The following is a 16,347-nucleotide window of genomic DNA, read 5'->3' as shown; positions in this document are numbered from 1 at the left end:
ACCGTCAATATTCAATCAGATTCTAAAGAAAGACTTGGAAGCATTAGAATTGCCATTCGAGTCAACCCTAGTACAGTACATTGATGACTTACTGATTGCATCAAAGACAGAAAGTGGCTGCACAGCCGATACCATTGCTCTGTTGAACCATTTGGGAAGGAATGGACACAAGGTGTCTCCTTCCAAATTACAGTTCTGTCAGAAGAAAGTGAAATACTTGGGTCACCAGATAGAGAAAGGGTCACGGAGAATAATGAAGGAAAGAATAACGAGTGTACTTCAAATGAGTCCACCAAGGACAAGGAGGGAGGTGAGGAAGTTTTTGGGAATGGTGGGCTACTGTCGTCAGTGGATTCCCAACTTCTCAACTCTAGCAAAGCCTTTACTGAAGCTGACCCAGAAGGATGCCTTGGATCAAATTGAGCTGAAAGGAGATGAGATGGATGCTTTTATTGAATTAAAGGAATGCATGTGCAGGGCTCCAGCTTTAGGTATGCCTGATTACACAAAGCCTTTCACATTGTTTTGTCATGAACGTGATGCATGTTCTTTGTCTGTCTTGACTCAAGCCCATGGTGGCATAAACAGACCAGTAGCGTATTTTTCAGCTACCTTGGATCCGGTCGCAGCAGCACTTCCAGGGTGTTTGCGCGCTGTAGCAGCAGTTGGTATCAGCCTCACTCAGAGTGAAGGAATAGTGATGGGACACCCAGTAACAGTCATGGTCCCTCACTCAGTTGAGATACTTTTGACCCGCTCCCGAACGCAACACATGACTGGAGCAAGACTCACAAGGTATGAAACGATAATTCTGGGCTCACCGAATGTGCAGCTGAAAAGGTGCACTACGCTGAATCCAGCAACCTTGCTCCCTGGAGAAAATGCTGAAATTGAGAACGCTGAAGACGTCGAGCATGACTGCCTTCAGGTGACTGAATTTTGCACAAAACCCCGACCGGACATTAAGGATACTAAGCTTGATGAAAATGACCAAATTCTTTTTGTTGATGGTTCATGTCTAAGGGATGGGATGGGGATTTTGAAAGCAGGATACGCTGTATGTACTGTAACAGGGGTCTTGGAAGCGGGATGGCTTCAAGGAGTCTATTCTGCACAAGTAGCAGAACTTGTAGCCCTTACAAGAGCATGTCAACTGTCTGCATTGATGAAAGTCACCATTTACACCGATAGTCAGTACGGGTTTGGGATTGTGCATGATTTTGGACAACTATGGTCACAGAGAGGTTTCCTGACTTCTTCAGGATCCCCAGTGAAAAACGGGGAAAGAATAAGGGAATTGTTACACGCCATTCAAATGCCAGCCGAAGTTGCAGTGGTAAAGTGTAGTGCTCCTACAAAAGGACAGGACTATGTTTCTCTGGGAAATGCATATGCGGATCAAGTCGCAAGATTTTGTGCCTTGAATTGTATATTACTCAGAGATGAATGGAATTTGATTAGTGAACCAGAACTCGAACCAGCTGAAGCATTTGCCTTGAAAGTCGTAGATACAATAGATGAACTAAAAACATTACAGAATAACGTCAGGGAGGACGAAAGAGATTCCTGGATTAAATCACAATGTATAAAAAGACCAGATGAGTTATGGGTTTCAAATGAGGGAACATTTTTTTGCCAAATAGTCTCTTATCACAGCTTGCGCGGTTCTATCATGGACAGGCTCACCTAGGGAGAGATGCCATGATAAGATTGTTCAAAACTGATTGGTTTAACCCCAGATTCCGTCAAGCTGCAGAAGCAGTTTGCCATCGATGTGTCATTTGTCAGCAGATGAACCCAGGAAAGGGAACAGTTGTGAACGCGAGCCACATTGGCAGAGCCAGTGGCCCATTTAGTAGAATGCAGATGGACTTCATTGAGATGCCTGTACATGGAGGTTTGAAGTATGTGTTGGTGATTGTGTGCATTTTTAGTCACTGGATTGAAGCATACCCCACACGTAGAAATGACAGCCTTACAGTTGCAAAACTATTGTTGAGGGAATTAATACCACGTTTCGGATTCCCGATCTCTTTAGAATCAGATAGGGGAAGTCACTTCAATAACGAGGTGATAAAGTTACTTTGCGAAGCGCTGAACATTGAGCAAAAACTACATTGTAGCTATCGCCCTGAAGCCTCAGGACTGGTGGAGCAAATGAATGGTACACTGAAATCAAGAATGGCGAAAATATGTGCATCGACAAATTTGAAATGGCCTGACGCATTGCCCTTGGTGCTAATGTCAATGAGAAACACCCCTGATAGAAAGACTGGATTGTCTCCGCACGAAATTCTTATGGGCAGGGCTATGAGACTTCCTGCAGTTCCCGCAAACGCGCTTTTGAATATTACAGATGATATGGTGTTAGACTACTGCAAAGGTCTGGCTGACGTGGTTCGCTCTTTCTCTCACCAGGTGGAAGCAACCACCTTGCCACCGATCCAAGGTCCAGGACACACACTGAAAGCAGGTGACTGGGTCGTGATAAAGAAGCACGTGGGGAAGTCGTGTCTGGAACCCCGTTGGAAAGGCCCTTTCCAAGTGATTCTGACGACAACTACCGCTGTGAAGTGTGCGGGGGTTCCCAACTGGATTCACGCCAGTCACACAAAGAAAGTGTTGTGTCCCACAGATGAGGAAGTTGAAGCGCTGAAACTACCAGTGCCTGATAAAACAGTGCTGAGCGCTGAGACAGAGCAAAACCAAACTGAAAGCGAACAGGCAGAAACGGAAGAGAGAGAGATATTCTCTGAGGACGAAGAGACCAACTCGCTTGGGGGAGACCAAGGAGAAAGTTCAGACAGCGACGAAGCAGCTGAAGGTGACAAAGAACCTGAAGCAGCTGAGGGTAGCAAAGAGCCTGAAGCAGCTGAAGGTGACAAAGAGCCTGAAGCAGCTGAAAGTGATAAAGAGTCTGAAGAAAGTAACGGTGACGAAGGGCTTGAAAGAGGTGAAAAAGAAGGAGAGCCGGATCAGAGGAGGGCTTTCCCAGAAGCAGACGATAGAGAAAAAGAAAAGGAGAACGTGATTGATTCCCCAGAAGGAGGGGACAAGGCAGAACAGAACGAAACAGTTCAAGCTTCCACAGAAAAGATCGCAGGTCCATCAAATGGACACGGTGCAAAGAGGAGACTAAGTATATCGCCAATAAAACAAAGGACTAAAGAAAGTTTGAACGACGGAGAAAGGCCAAAAGTGAAAGAGAAAAGAAAGGAAGTGACTGTCGTGGTACCATCCTCAAGTGAAGGAAAAGACTTGGCCAAAGAGGAAAGTACCAGTGAGGCAGAATCGAAAAGAGAAGCAAAATTGAAAAGGAAAAGTATACCGAATAGGAGATATTCCGGTCCAGAATGGGCATATGCAGTCAATGACGATTGGACTGACGAATTTGTATCTCTTAGCCTCGAGAACGAAGAAGAAGAGATACCAATAGAAAAGAAAAGTTTTATGGACTCTGTCGATTGAAAGGGTAATAAATGATATTGCTTGCTACAATCTAACGTGATACAACCAGCTGAGACATTGCTAAACCGGATGAGACACTTGCTGAACTGATAGAGACTGAGTTATTGCCGAATTGAGTTATTGCCGAATTGAAAAAAAAAAAAAAAAAAAAACAATTGCCGAATTGAGACAAATGCTGCTAACCGATAAGTGACTGGCCTCTTGAAGAAGACTGTGTGAACATTGCGCTCGTTCAGCTTTGTAACTGAATTGCTAAATAGTTTCTTTATAGGTGCTTCTAGCTCTCTGATTCTATACAGATCATGACGCAAAACAGTAGAAAGAAATATTGTAAATATGTGTGTGTAGGCTTGGTAATTGCATGTGTACTAATAATAATGGCAATTGTGCTTGGAATGCATGGTAAGGGTGAGAATGAGAAAATTGATGCTTCTACTTTTGCTCCTGTTACTGTCACTGAACTAACCGCATTGAAAAGACTAGAATTAGATGAGAGACACTTGCATGATAAGAAAGAACTTTCGTATAATGTTTTCTATCGCTTGCTAACAGAATATGTTGAGACTATGGATGCGAAAGATTGTTATGTGTGTACACAGATACCGACATCAGTAAAGGAAGGGGTGACTTATCACCACATGCCTCTTACATACGGGATTACATGTAGTATAGTAATGTCTAGGTTTTATGGTCAGACTAACCTACAGTATTTTTACTCGAATTAAGATGTTACCTTTGCATACGTTCCTATAATAGCGCAGCTAAGCCAGATTGCTAAAGATTGGGATGCTAAAATAATGAGGGAATTTTTCGAGCCAATGCAACCTTTTGAAACGGCTCACGCTCATAGGGAAAACCTTACCTGCTCGCTCTCTGCAGTAGAAATAAGCTTTTTAGATCGCACAGATGATAGAAGGGCACAAATGAATGCGAAATTAGAAAAAGAGCTACATAAGAGGACTTCAGTAGATAATTATGATTTTGCCGCAATAAAGACACAAGGGAGAATAGCTTTAGATGCTTGGCATGTAGGGAAATTTTGTATATATCGAGGTGAATCTTATTATGATAACATTTTCGTAGGAGCGAGTGAGTGTAAACATACGTTTATTTTTAAGGCCAAATGGACATTCATGATGAACGGACTTGACCCTGTCATTCCAGGTGTATATTACATTTGTGGGTATAATGCCTATCATCGTCTTCCAAAGGGATGGTGGGGAAGATGTTATTTGGGTATAGTGTTCCCAAAGGTTTATCAACTGGATGACCTATCGATGATTCCAAAGACATCTGGATCCCATCGTATCCAGAAAAGAGAGACCGCAGCTGCTGTGGTAGGAGATATATTTGGAGCCATGATTCCTTCATTGGGAGTTGTGTTGAATTCCATCAAAATAAGAAAGTTGTCTACTATAGTGGATAACATGTTGACAAAGTTTTCAGGTGCTATAATCCTGATAGATGCTGAACTTGCAGCGGAAAGAGCTATGACTCTTCAAAATAGGCTTGCCTTAGACATTCTTTTAGCAAAGGATGGCGGCGTTTGCAAAATGCTTGGTGCGCGCCACTGTTGCACGTATATTCCCGACAACAGTGTGAAAATTAAAACTATGCTTGCTAATCTAACAAAAGAGAGTGCAGATTTGAAGGAACTGAAAGAACCAGGAGTGTGGGAGAAGGTTGGAAAAGGACTTGCTTCAGTGGGAAATTGGATTGGGGGAATTTGGAATGGAATATTGCTAAAAATAATACAGGGAATATTAATAGTAGTAATTTGCATTTTTGGAATTTGGGGAATAAAAAGAGGAATAATAATGATAATGGAAAGAATTAGAAGAAGGAAGGAAGAGAAAATGATGAAAAGAATGGCAGAAGAATACAAAGCGAAAACTAGGGGAATTAAAAGGAAAAGAGAACTGACAGAATTTTAATGGAATAAAATTTGTGGGCATGGTGTGGTGTGATGACAAGTAGTCATCAGAGGAGGGATTGATCACGCTGAAATGAAGGTTTTACATTTATTAGCGCATAAACGTAGTGTGAAATAATCATGTGTGACTTTAACCGAACTAATAAAGATTGTACGGGGACAAAATGTGCCCTCAGAGTAGTTTGCCAACATTTATAAGCGTGCTTTATATAATGTGGTGTATTAGAATTGCACTAATCCGACATAATCATAAACGTGTGCTATGATTTGCTTGTTTGAAATGTTTTTGCTTAGCATTACTTTAGTGGAGGCTTTGGCCTAGTGGCCTGGTCTCACGGTTTAGATGCTCGTATTTTTCCAATGTGCTATAGAACGTGTATTCTTGCTTGAAGCTGTACTTTTCCACTGAGATCGTTCACATGCTTATCTTAAGGTTTCGTGCCAGCCCGGCATTTTTCTCTTTACTCCAAGGTCAATCTGCAGGTGTGGACAATGGAAGCTCTGAAAATGAGTTAATTGGTATAAAATGTTGCAACTTGCGTACCCGTCTCCAAGGATAATGTATGCTTAAGTAAAAGCTTGAGAACTGTTGTTTTTGATTGGACCATTTGAAGCTAACCTATGAACCCTCCAATGGAAGACCCTACTGGATTTGAACTGTTGTCTATTTAAACCAGGTGCACGAGAAGAAAGCAGCCATTGCAGCCATCACCAGCCCGATACCCGCCATTTTGCAGGACATTGCAGCTATTATGGCCCACTTTGCTGCGACGCCATTTTGAGAGACTTTGATGCTTTCTCTAATCGAGAGAAAGAGACTTAAATGATTCTTACCCTAGAGACTTTAACTTGAATTTGTCCCTTTGCATGAAGTAGTAGTTCATCTTGCCGCCGTGAGGCAACTGCCCCGTCCACCCTGCCCCTTTGCCCCGTCCCATGCTGATCGAGAAACGATACCTGTGAGACGAAGTCTTCCTTGAATGCTGATTGAGATTGGTAAATATGAAAGGAAATTGTACGATTGCATTGTGTCTCTTTTAGGTAACCAACTGCTGATTTTGATAAGAGCCCTAGTTAGGAGTTTTCTAAATTAATGTTGCTAAATCGTTTTTGCATGAAGTCCCACATGCCGATGCTAATTTGAGGTTAGATGAGGAGTCCTTTTGTCGCACGATGCAATTTGAGATCTTGCTATGCTGACTAAATGTATGCAATTAGCTCATTACAGATTACAGTTCTAGTGATTTGCATTGCTATTATCGAATGCCTTGTTATTCAAATGTTGCATAGATTGCACTTGTTTCGCCGTTATGGACAGCTATTAATGTTCATATATGTTTATCATTTGGTGTTGAGACACATCTATATTGTGCTAGCTTTGTTAATATAGGGAAATAAATTCACTAACTTTGAATAAACTGGTGTGGTTATTCCTGACTGAAAGGTCAGGGTTCGCCGAAAATGTATTCTGGATTAATTGTTAAGTGTTATGTTGATCAGGGGATTGCTTATGTTCGTTATTGATTATTGATTTGATTAAATTGACTGACTAAGGGTGGAGAGGGTCCCACTTAGCCAAAAGATTCATCGGCCTAAAGAGCGTCCAAAGTATAGGTAAATTACTAATACGGAACGCTCTATCACCTACAATGATTAGGAATCATCAGGAAGGAATTCTCTGACAACTGGCCGAAATAGCTCAGTTGGGAGAGCGTTAGACTGAAGGTCTAAAGATCCCGGGTTTCGGCAAGGACTGAGCACCTAGCTAATTAGGTGTAGTTCTCACTTGGAGTCAGCTTCAGTAGACATTTTAGTTCATAGATGAAACCTTTCAATCACCTGATCGACATACCATCAGTAGAGCACAGCACTTGCGTTCTGTCTTCCTTTCAAAATGGCTTCCACCTCTCTTGCCTTCAGCTTTGACTTCCATTATTTCCAGTTTGTATCTTGATTTTAATGTAAAGCTTAGGCTGCATCATCTTCCATTTTCCCATGAACCAAGCTGTCAGATGATATAGCTTGCTTACTCATCCCACACATTTGTGTGCCTATTCAGAGTTTGGAATAAAAGAAGTACCTAGGTTGTGCACCAAAAAAGTAAATGAGTAAATGCACCCAGTTAGCTGCAGAAGGATACCGGAAGTTTAAGACATAGCTGTACCCTCAAAGTGAATGATTTCGAGGTGTATGTCTTGTCTACAATGATTAAGAAGAATACGGAGGGACCTGTGCAATAACTGGCCGAAATAGCTCAGTTGGGAGAGCGTTAGACTGAAGATCTAAAGGTCCCTGGTTCAATCCCGGGTTTCGGCAAAACTCAGAAGACAGCTTGTTAGGTGTGTTTCTTTCTTGGATTCAGCTTCTGGTGATGTTTTATTTAATTGTTAAAACCTTTCATCAACCTAATTGACATACCATCAGTACAAGACAGTACTTGTTTTCTATCTTCCTTTCAAAATGGATTCCACCTCTCTTGCCTTCAGCTTTGACTTCCATTATTTACTGTTTCTGTCTTGATTTTTAGGTAACCCGCAGTCTGCATCAGTCTCCATCTTCCCTTGAACCAAAGTGTCGGATGAAATAGCTTGCTTACTCATGCCACACATTTCTGTGCATTAGATTGCTAGCCTATTTAGAGTTTAGAAAAAAAGAAATACCTAGCTTGCACAATAAAAAACGAATTCCCTAATTACACCCAGTTAACTGGAGAAGGATACAGCAAAGTTTAAGACATAGCTGTACCCTCACAGTGAATGATTTAGACTTCTGTGTCTTGTCTACAATGATTAAAAATGATACGGAAAGCTTTTCATGACACCTGGTTTAAATATCTCAGTTGGGAGAATGTTAGACTAAAGATAAAAAAGGTCCTTGGTTCAATCCTGGGTTGTGCCAAAGACCAAGCACTCAGCTTGTTAGGCATGTTTCTTTCTTGGAGTCACTCTCAAGGGACATTTTATTTCATTGATAAAAACTTGCATCAACCTGATCGACATGCCATCGGTACAAAAGAGCACTTATTTTCTATCTTCCTTTCAAAATGGCTTCCACCTCTCTTGCCTTCAGCTTTGACTTCCATTATTTGCCGTTTCTATCTCGATTTTAGGGTAAACTGTAGCCTTCATCATTTTCCATCTAACCTTGGACCAAAGTGTCAGATGATATAGCTTGCTTCCTCATGCCACACATTTCTGTGTATTAGATTGCTAGCCTATTTAGCGTTTAGAAAAAAAGAAATACCTAGCTTGCGCAATAAAAAATAAATTGACTAATTGTGCCCAGTTAGCTGCAGAAGGATACAGCATACTTTAACACATAGATGTACCCTCCTAGTGATTGATCACATGCCCACTTGTTGCCTACAATGATTAAGAATCATCAGGAAGGTATTCTCTGACAACTGGCCGAAATAGCTCAGTTGGGAGAGCGTTAGACTGAAGATTTAAAGGTCCCTGGTTCAATCCCGGGTTTCGGCAAGGACTGAGCACCTAGCTAATTAGGTGTAGTTCTCTCTTGGAGTCAGCTTCGGTAGACATTTTAGTTCATAGATGAAACCTTTCAATAACCTGATCGACATACCATCAGTAGAGCACAGCACTTGCGTTCTATCTTCCTTTCAAAATGGCTTCCACCTCTCTTGCCTTCAGCTTTGACTTCCATTATTTTTAGTTTCTATCTTGATTTTAATGTAAAGCTTAGGCTGCATCATCTTCTATTTTCCCATGAACCAAGCTGTCAGATGATATAGCTTGCTTACTCATCCCACACATTTGTGTGCCTATTCAGAGTTTGGAATAAAAGAAGTACCTAGGTTGCGCACCAAAAAAGTAAATGAGTAAATGCACCCAGTTAGCTGCAGAAGGATACCGGAAGTTTAAGACATAGCTGTACCCTCAAAGTGAATGATTTGGAGGTGTATGTCTTGTCTACCATGATTAAGAAGAAAACGGAGGGAGCTGTGAAATAACTGGCAGAAATAGCTCAGTTGGGAGAGCGTTAGACTGAGGATCTAAAGGTCCCTGGTTCAATCCCGGGTTTCGGCAAAGACTCAGAAGACAGCTTGTTAGGTGTGTTTCTTTCTTGGATTCAGCTTCTGGTGACGTTTTATTTAATTGATAAAATCTTTCATCGACCTAATTGACATACCATCAGTACAAGACAGTACTTGTTTTCTATCTTCCTTTCAAAATGGATTCCACCTCTCTTGCCTTCAGCTTTGACTTCCATTATTTACTGTTTCTGTCTTGATTTTTAGGTAACCCGCAGTCTGCATCAGTCTCCATCTTCCCTTGAACCAAAGTGTCGGATGAAATAGCTTGCTTACTCATGCCACACATTTCTGTGCATTAGATTGCTAGCCTATTTAGAGTTTAGAAAAAAAGAAATACCTAGCTTGCAGAATAAAAAACAAATTCCCTAATTACACCCAGTTAACTGGAGAAGGATACAACAAAGTTTAAGACATAGCTGTACCCTCACAGTGAATGATTTAGACTTCTGTGTCTTGTCTACAATGATTAAAAATGATACGGAAAGCTTTTCATGACACCTGGCTAAAATATCTCAGTTAGGATAATGTTAGACTAAAGATAAAAAAGGTCCTTGGTTCAATCCTGGGTTGTGCCAAAGACCAAGCACTCAGCTTGTTAGGCATGTTTCTTTCTTGGAGTCACTCTCAAGGGACATTTTATTTCATTGATAAAAACTTGCATCAACCTGATCGACATGCCATCGGTACAAAAGAGCACTTATTTTCTATCTTCCTTTCAAAATGGCTTCCACCTCTCTTGCCTTCAGCTTTGACTTCCATTATTTCCCGTTTCTATCTTGATTTTGATGTAAACCGTAGGCGGCGTCATCTTCCATTTTCCCATGAGCCAAACTGTCAGATGATATAGCTTGCTTAGTCATGCCACACATTTCTGTTTATGAGAGTGGTAGCCTATTCAGAGTTTAGAAAAAAAGAAGTACCTAGCTCGCGTAGCAAAAAAGTAAAGGAGTAATTGCCCCCAGTTAGCTACAGAAGGATACAGCAAAGTGTAACACATAGCTGTACCCTCACAGTGAATGATTGCGACTTATATTTCTTGTCTACAATGATTAATAATAATAAGGAAGGCACTGTGAAAAAACGGGCTGAAAGAGCTCAGTTGCGAGGACGTCAAACTTTAGATCTAAGGGTCCCTGGTTAAATCCTTGGTTTGGTCAAAGACTGAGCAGCTAGTTCGTCAGGCAAGTTTCTTTTTTGGAGTCAGCTTCCGGTGACGTTTTATTTAATTAATAAAACCTTTCATCAACCTAATTGACATACCATCAGTACAAGACAGTACGTGTTTTCTATCTTCCTTTGAAAATGGATTCCACCTCTCTTGCCTTCAGCTTTGACTTCCATTATTTCCCGTTTCTATCTCGATTTTAGGGTAAACTGTAGCCTGCATCATTTTCCATCTAACCTTGGACCAAAGTGTCAGATGATATAGCTTGCTTCCTCATGCCACACATTTCTGTGTATTAGATTGCAAGCCTATTTAGCGTTTAGAAAAAAAGAAATACCTAGCTTGCGCAATAAAAAATAAATTGACTAATTGTGCCCAGTTAGCTGCAGAAGGATACAGCATACTTTAACACATAGATGTACCCTCCTAGTGATTGATCAGATGCCCACTTGTTGCCTACAATGATTAAGAATCATCCGGAAGGTATTCTTTGACAACTGGCCGAAATAGCTCAGTTGGGAGAGCGTTAGACTGAAGATCTAAAGGTCCCTGGTTCAATCCCGGGTTTCGGCAAGGACTGAGCACCTAGCTAATTGGGTGTAGTTCTCTCTTGGAGTCAGCTTCAGTAGACATTTTAGTTCATAGATGAAACCTTTCAATAACCTGATCGACATACCATCAGTAGAGCACAGCACTTGCGTTCTATCTTCCTTTCAAAATGGCTTCCACCTCTCTTGCCTTCAGCTTTGACTTCCATTATTTCCAGTTTCTATCTTGATTTTAATGTAAAGCTTAGGCTGCATCATCTTCTATTTTCCCATGAACCAAGCTGTCAGATGATATAGCTTGCTTACTCATCCCACACATTTGTGTGCCTTTTCAGAGTTTGGAATAAAAGAAGTACCTAGGTTGCGCACCAAAAAAGTAAATGAGTAAATGCACCCAGTTAGCTGCAGAAGGATACCGGAAGTTTAAGACATAGCTGTACCATCAAAGTGAATGATTTGGAGGTGTATGTCTTGTCTACAATGATTAAGAAGAAAACGGAGGGAGCTGTGAAATGACTGGCTGAAATAGCTCAGTTGGGAGAGTGTTAGACTGAAGATCTAAAGGTCCCTGGTTCAATCCCGGGTTTCGGCAAAGACTCAGAAGGCAGCTTGTTAGGTGTGTTTCTTTCTTGGATTCAGCTTCTGGTGACGTTTTATTTAATTGATAAAACCTTTCATCAACCTAATTGACATACCATCAGTACAAGACAGTACGTGTTTTCTATCTTCCTTTGAAAATGGATTCCACCTCTCTTGCCTTCAGCTTTGACTTCCATTATTTCCCGTTTCTATCTCGATTTTAGGGTAAACTGTAGCCTGCATCATTTTCCATCTAACCTTGGAACAAAGTGTCAGATGATATAGCTTGCTTCCTCATGCCACACATTTCTGTGTATTAGATTGCTAGCCTATATAGCGTTTAGAAAAAAAGAAATACCTAGCTTGCGCAATAAAAAATAAATTGACTAATTGTGCCCAGTTAGCTGCAGAAGGATACAGCATCCTTTAACACCCTCCTAGTGATTGATCAGATGCCCACTTGTTGCCTACAATGATTAAGAATCATCATGAAGGTATTCTCTGACAACTGGCCGAAATAGCTCAGTTGGAGAGCGTTAGACTGAAGATCTAAAGGTCCCTGGTTCAATCCCGGGATTCGGCAAGGACTGAGCACCTAGCTAATTAGGTGTAGTTCTCTCTTGGAGTCAGCTTCAGTAGACATTTTAGTTCATAGATGAAACCTTTCAATAACCTGATCGACATACCATCAGTAGAGCACAGCACTTGCGTTCTATCTTCCTTTCAAAATGGCTTCCACCTCTCTTGCCTTCAGCTTTGACTTCCATTATTTCCAGTTTCTATCTTGATTTTAATGTAAAGCTTAGGCTACATCATCTATTTTCCCATGAACCAAGCTGTCAGATGATATAGCTTGCTTACTCATCCCACACATTTGTGTGCCTATTCAGAGTTTGGAATAAAAGAAGTACCTAGGTTGCGCACCAAAAAAGTAAATGAGTAAATGCACCCAGTTAGCTGCAGAAGGATACCGGAAGTTTAAGACATAGCTGTACCATCAAAGTGAATGATTTGGAGGTGTATGTCTTGTCTACAATGATTAAGAAGAAAACGGAGGGAGCTGTGAAATGACTGGCTGAAATAGCTCAGTTGGGAGAGCGTTAGACTGAAGATCTAAAGGTCCCTGGTTCAATCCCGGGTTTCGGCAAAGACTCAGAAGACAGCTTGTTAGGCGTGTTTCTTTCTTGGATTCAGCTTCCGGGGACGTTTTATTTAATTAATAAAACCTTTCATCAACCTAATTGACATACCATCAGTACAAGACAGTACTTGTTTTCTATCTTCCTTTCAAAATGGATTCCACCTCTCTTGCCTTCAGCTTTGACTTCCATTATTTCCAGTTTCTATCTTGATTTTAATGTAAACCTTAGGCTGCATCATCTTACATTTTCCCATGAACCAAGCTGTCAGATGATATAGCTTGCTTACTCATCCCACACATTTGTGTGCCTATTCAGAGTTTGGAATAAAAGAAGTACCTAGGTTGCGCACCAAAAAAGTAAATGAGTAATTGCACCCAGTTAGCTGCAGAAGGATACCGGAAGTTTAAGACATAGCTGTACCCTCAAAGTGAATGATTTCGAGGTGTATGTCTTGTCTACAATGATTAAGAAGAATACGGAGGGACCTGTGAAATAAGTGGCCGAAATAGCTCAGTTGGGAGAGCGTTAGATTGAAGATCTAAAGGTCCCTGGTTCAATCCCGGGTTTTGGCAAGGACTGAGCACCTAGCTAATTAGGTGTAGTTCTCTCTTGGAGTCAGCTTCAGTAGACATTTTAGTTCATAGATGAAACCTTTTAATAACCTGATCAACATACCATCAGTAGAGCACAGCACTTGCGTTCTATCTTCCTTTCAAAATGGCTTCCACCTCTCTTGCCTTCAGCTTTGACTTCCATTATTTCCAGTTTCTATCTTGATTTTAATGTAAAGCTTAGGCTGCATCATCTTCCATTTTCCCATGAACCAAGCTGTCAGATGATATAGCTTGCTTACTCATCCCACACATTTGTGTGCCTATTCAGAGTTTGGAATAAAAGAAGTACCTAGGTTGCGCACCAAAAAAGTAAATGAGTAATTGCACCCAGTTAGCTGCAGAAGGATACCGGAAGTTTAAGACATAGCTGTACCCTCAAAGTGAATGATTTCGGGGTGTATGTCTTGTCTACAATGATTAAGAAAAATACGGAGGGACCTGCGCAATAAGTGGCCGAAATAGCTCAGTTGGGAGAGCGTTAGACTGAAGATCTAAAGGTCCCTGGTTCAATCCCGGGTTTCGGCAAAGACTCAGAAGACAGCTTGTTAGGCGTGTTTCTTTCTTGGATTCAACTTCTGGTGACGTTTTATTTAATTGATAAAACCTTTCATCAACCTAATTGACATACCATCAGTACAAGACAGTACGTGTTTTCTATCTTCCTTTGAAAATGGATTCCACCTCTCTTGCCTTCAGCTTTGACTTCCATTATTTGCCGTTTCTATCTTGATTTTAGGGTAAACTGTAGCCTGCATCATTTTCCATCTAACCTTGGACCAAAGTGTCAGATGATATAGCTTGCTTCCTCATGCCACACATTTCTGTGTATTAGATTGCTAGCCTATTTAGCGTTTAGAAAAAAAGAAATACCTAGCTTGCGCAATAAAAAAGAAATTGACTAATTGTGCCCAGTTAGCTGCAGAAGGATACCGCATACTTTAACACATAGATGTACCCTCCTAGTGATTGATCGGGTGCCCACTTGTTGCCTACAATGATTAAGAATCATCAGGAAGGTATTCTCTGACAACTGGCCGAAATAGCTCAGTTGGGAGAGCGTTAGACTGAAGATCTAAAGGTCCCTGGTTCAATCCCGGGTTTCGCCAAAGACTCAGAAGTGATAGAGCGGTCTGTACTAATAACTTTACCTGTGTTCGGATGCTCTTTAGGCCGATGAATCTTTTGACTAAGTGGGACTCTCTGTACTCTATATCGGTCAACTTCCTTAAATCAATAATTAATAACGAACATAAGCAATACCTTGATCAACATAACACTTGACAATTAATCCAGAATACATTTCGGCGAACCCTGACCTTTCAGTTAGGAATAACCACACCAGTTTATTCAAAGTTAGTGAATTTTATTTCCCTATATTAACAAAGCTAGCACAATATAGATGTGTCTCAACACCAAATGATAAACATATATGGACATTAATAGCTGTCCATAACGGCGAAACAGGTGCAATCTATGTAGCATTTGAATCACAAGGCATTCGATAATAGCAATGCAAATCACTAATACGATAATCTGTAGCGAACTAATTGCATACATTTAGTCAGCATAACAAGATCTCAAATTGCATCGTGCGACATATGGAATCCTCGTCTAACCTCAAATTAGCATCGGCATGTGGGACTTCATGCAAAAACAATTTAGCAACATTAATTTAGAAAAACTCCTAACTAGGGCTCTTATCAAAATCAGCAGTTGGTTACCTAAAAGAAACACAATGCAATTTTACAATTTTCCTTTCATATTTACCAATTACGATCAGCAATCAAGGAAGTCTTCGTCTCACAGGTACCGTTTCTCGATCAGCATGGGACGGGGCAAAAGGGGCAGGGGTGGACGGGGCAATTGCCTCACGGCGGCAAGGTAAAACTACTACTTCATGCAAGGGATTAAATCAAAGTTAAAGTCTCTAGGGCAAGAATCATCTAAAGTCTCTTTCTCTCGATTAGAGAAAGAATCAAAGTCTCTTTCAAAATGGCGTCGCAGCAAAGTGGGCCATAATAGCTGCAAAGTCTACAAAATGGCGGGATGTCCAATAATGGCTGCTTTCCTCTCATGCACCTGGGTTTTATAGACAACAGTTCAAATACAGTAGGGTCTTCCATTGGAGGGTTCATAGGTTAGCTTCAAATTGTCCAATCAAAAACGACAGTTCTCAAGCTTTTACTTAAGCATACATTATCCTTGGAGATGGGTACGCAAGTTGCAACATTTTATACCAATTAACTCACTTTCAGAGCTTCCATTGTCCGCACCTGCAGATCGACCTTGGAGTAAAGAGAAAATATGCCAGGCTGGCACGAAACCTTAAGATAAGCATGTGAACGGTCTCAGTGGAAAAGTACAGCTTCAAGCAAAAGTACACGTTAATAGCACATTGGAAAAATACGAGCATCTAAACCGTGAGACCAGGCCACTAGGCCGAAGCCTGCACTAAAGTAATGCTAAGCTAAAACATTTCAAACAAGCAAATCATAGCACACGTTTACGATTATGTCGGATTAGTGCAATTCTAATACACCACGTTATATAAAGCACGCTTATAAATGTTGGCAAACTACTCTGAGGGCACATTTTGTCCCCGTACAATCTTTATTAGTTCGGTTAAAGTCACACATGATTATTTCACACTACGTTTACGTGTTAATAAATGTAAAACCTTCATTTTCTGCTTCATCAATCCCTCCTCTGATGACTACTTGTCATCACAGCAAACCATGCCCACAAATTTTATTCCATTAAAATTCTGTCAGCTCTCTTTTCCTTTTAGTTCCCCTAGTTTGCGCTTTGTATTCTTCTGCCATTCTTTTCATAATTTTCTCTTCT

The 16,347-nt window shown here is 40.9% G+C and overlaps 6 non-coding genes across 6 annotated transcripts; all 6 read left to right on the top strand.

Annotated features, from left to right (window-relative positions):
* The first annotated feature begins 7,644 nt into the window (after positions 1 to 7,644).
* TRNAF-GAA (transfer RNA phenylalanine (anticodon GAA)) lies at positions 7,645 to 7,717 on the top strand. Its single transcript has one exon. It is a non-coding gene; the product is annotated as a tRNA-Phe (tRNA).
* Positions 7,718 to 8,807: 1,090 nt separating this feature from the next.
* Positions 8,808 to 8,880, top strand: TRNAF-GAA (transfer RNA phenylalanine (anticodon GAA)). Its single transcript has one exon. It is a non-coding gene; the product is annotated as a tRNA-Phe (tRNA).
* Positions 8,881 to 9,374: 494 nt separating this feature from the next.
* TRNAL-GAG (transfer RNA leucine (anticodon GAG)) lies at positions 9,375 to 9,447 on the top strand. Its single transcript has one exon. It is a non-coding gene; the product is annotated as a tRNA-Leu (tRNA).
* A 1,673-nt stretch (positions 9,448 to 11,120) lies between these two features.
* On the top strand, positions 11,121 to 11,193 carry TRNAF-GAA (transfer RNA phenylalanine (anticodon GAA)). Its single transcript has one exon. It is a non-coding gene; the product is annotated as a tRNA-Phe (tRNA).
* Positions 11,194 to 13,388: 2,195 nt separating this feature from the next.
* Positions 13,389 to 13,461, top strand: TRNAF-GAA (transfer RNA phenylalanine (anticodon GAA)). Its single transcript has one exon. It is a non-coding gene; the product is annotated as a tRNA-Phe (tRNA).
* A 494-nt stretch (positions 13,462 to 13,955) lies between these two features.
* Positions 13,956 to 14,028, top strand: TRNAF-GAA (transfer RNA phenylalanine (anticodon GAA)). Its single transcript has one exon. It is a non-coding gene; the product is annotated as a tRNA-Phe (tRNA).
* The last annotated feature ends 2,319 nt before the right edge of the window (positions 14,029 to 16,347 follow it).

This window comes from Pleurodeles waltl, chromosome 8 (assembly GCF_031143425.1).
Source record: "Pleurodeles waltl isolate 20211129_DDA chromosome 8, aPleWal1.hap1.20221129, whole genome shotgun sequence".
Lineage (NCBI taxonomy): Eukaryota > Metazoa > Chordata > Amphibia > Caudata > Salamandridae > Pleurodeles > Pleurodeles waltl.
This window is presented reverse-complemented; position numbering and strand designations above follow the sequence as displayed.